Consider the following 3,051-nt stretch of genomic DNA (forward strand, 5'->3'; position numbering starts at 1 on the left):
AGCGTGGGTGGGCTGGTCCATCCCTTTCAAGAGAAAGGGACCCTGCTTCCGGGTCACACCCCTCTCAGCCCTCCACCCTCTCTCTCTTTTCCTTCTGTCTCCCTGGAAAGCTGGAACCTAATTTCTGGAAAGCAAGTAGATCACCGCTTTGGTTCCTTCCTTACTTTATACTTTACATTCAAGTCAGCTCAAAGCCTCAAGTCTTTTCAGTGACTCAGCAGGTAAGTTTTGTTACCCTTTTCTATGGAAAACCCAGAGTAAAGAAGGCAAGAGCCGACCTTTCAGTGCATTTCTTAGAGGTTCCTTCTAAGCAGTGCCCCTCCAAAAATTGGAAGACTCACAGTTTTAAACCTATTTAGCAACACTTCAGGGAAGGCAATCATTGCTGTGCTTTAGAAAGAACAGCGTGGGGTGGGGGCATTGTGGAAGAAGGCAGAGTAATGCAGGAGGAGAACCAGGGCAACGACCTGAGTGTGGACAAGCCTGCTAACAGGTCACTTGCCCTTTGTGGGCAGTGCGAGGCTCTGTTAGAACCACCCGCAGAAGAGATCCAGGCCGGTGGGGGATCTGGTTTTCAAAGGCAACTGGGAAGCGAGATTAAAGTGCTTGCAAAAACTCTCACGGAAATGGTGGTTTTCCCACCGACACTGTATCCAAAATCCCAGAATCATGGATTCACTTTTTGCATTAAAGTTTTGCCGTCACTTGGGAAGAAGGTTTGCTAAAGAGCCATGCATCAAGATCAAGTTGTTCATATAGAGGATAAAAGAGGGGCTACTTAATGGCTCATAATGGCATGTTGGCCACATAGAGTGGATCCATTCGGTGACCTACCATGAAAGCACCGAAGACGATGACAACGGACATCTTTATTTGTTGACATGGAAAAACAGTCAGGATAGATTCTTAAAAAAAAAAAAAAAAGAATTATGGAAGCACGACCCCATTTTGGCTTAGAGAGAGTTCTCAAATTAAGCAGATTTCACTGCACGCTTCCTGCAAATTCACTCTTGAATTCTAGACTTTCTTTTGCTTCTCAAACTTTCCAAGTTTTCAACCAAGAGATTGATTTTGCACTTTAAAATATTAAAGTGGACTTAAAATATTTAAAATGCAAGCCATCCATATGTCATTACTTATAAGTCACTTAGAAGACGCTTCATAAGAATTGTTTTACTAATAGACACTTAAAAGGGAATTGGATCCTGGATTGGCATATTCTGGTGGAAATAAAAATCTCAAGTGTCAAGAATAAAGATCGCTGAGAGGAGACTGAGAGACCCAACAGTGGGCAAGACGTCTTCCATCACGCTACTTGGGCAGGAAAATCTTGGCCCATGATTCTGAGTCGAGCTAATCGTAACAGGTAGACAAAAAGCCACTTCTCAAATCGCTACAATGAGCTACTCCATGTAAGCACAGGGTACTTCAATCCACAATTAATACAACTTTATAAACTTGTCTCCACAGTCTGTATTGCTCTCTAAATGGCAAAGCTGTTTGTCTCATGCTCTAGAAAATCTGATTTGGTGTGTTAATGCTGGGCCGCACATTGATAATTCGACTTGTTGTCTCCAGGACCACTTTTCTTCCTGGAACTCTGTTAACATGACAACCTTTGTTAAAGGCAGTGCTCTCCTGAGCCATTATTGGAAATAGTAGTAGGAGACCGATTAAATAATTCCGACGGGATACTAAACTACCACACATACGGATAAGAAAATACATAGATCCTGTGTGCTCGCGTGGGAAGTTAATCATAGAGCAATACGTGGGTGTGGAAACAGGAATTTTTTTGAGCACTGGTCCAAACAAATCTTGCTCATACTTTTTCTGTGATCGCACAGCTCTACAAATGGATTCCTTCTAGCCCGACTTCCGTTGAGGCGTCCGCAGCTACTTTTCTCATCTCAGTCTCTGGCTGCTTTGAACTCCTAATATATTCTTTAAAGCTCCGTAGCTTCCCTTGGATGTGCTTCCTTCTTCCCTACTTCCGCATTTTGGTTTCTGAGTAAAAAGAAAAACAAATGAATAAGCACAACCACAAAATAGCTCTGTAGGTAAGTTTGACTAGTCCCTGGTGAATTCACATTCAGGGATATGCCTGGCCTCTGGTATTTATCCAGCTCAACGACTCCTAAGTTGTTTGGTTGGTTTTTTAATTTTTTTTAATGTTTATTCATTTTTGAGAGAGAGCATGCAGGGGTGGGGAGGGGCAGAGAGAGAGGGAGACACAGAAGCTGAAGCAGGCTCCAGGCTCCGAGCTGTCAGCACAGAGCCCGATGCAGGGCTCGAACTCATGTTTTTGAAGTTCGGACTCCTATTTTCCAATTTTGATAAAAGGTTCAAGAAGATCAAAAAAAAAAAAAAAAAGCCAAAGCAACATAAACAAATAAAACCACACTAAAGCACATCAGAATCCAAGTGCTGAAAACCAATAATAAAAATAAAGTGTTAGTGCTTGCTTCGGCAGCACATATACTAAAATCGGAATGATACAGAAAGGACTAGCATAGACCCTGCACAAGATGGTGTGCAAATTCATGCCACATTTTTAAGTGTTGAATCACTAAGTTCTACACCTGAAACGAATATTACACTGAATGTTAACTAACTGGAATTTAAATAAAAACTTGGGTGGCACCTGGGTGGCTCAGTCAGTTGAGTGTCCGACTTCAGCTCAGGTCATGATCTCACAGTTGGTGAGGTCGAGCCCCGCGTCGGGCTCTGTGCTGACAGTTCGGAGCCTGGAGCCGGCTTCGGATTCTGCGTCTCCCTCTCTCTCTGCTCCTCCCCTGCTTGCACTCTGTCTCTCACTGTCTCTCACAAATAAATAAACATTAAAAAAATAAAAAAAATATTTAACAACTTGGGGGGGAACCTACTATAAATAAACAAATAAATAATAAACAAACAAATGTTAAAAGCAACCATATGGAAAAAACGCATTGCCCACATTTGAGATAAAATAAATATTACTGCTGAATTATCATCAAGAAATAAGTCAGAAGACAATAGAATGAGATCTTTCCATTGTAAGAAAAAAACTCA

General features: G+C 41.9%; 1 pseudogene; it reads left to right on the forward strand.

Annotated features, from left to right (window-relative positions):
* Positions 1-2,457: 2,457 nt before the first annotated feature.
* LOC125148520 (uncharacterized) lies at positions 2,458-2,556 on the forward strand (annotated as a pseudogene).
* Positions 2,557-3,051: the final 495 nt, after the last annotated feature.

Source organism: Prionailurus viverrinus, chromosome D2, assembly GCF_022837055.1.
Source record: "Prionailurus viverrinus isolate Anna chromosome D2, UM_Priviv_1.0, whole genome shotgun sequence".
In the NCBI taxonomy this organism is placed as follows: domain Eukaryota; kingdom Metazoa; phylum Chordata; class Mammalia; order Carnivora; family Felidae; genus Prionailurus; species Prionailurus viverrinus.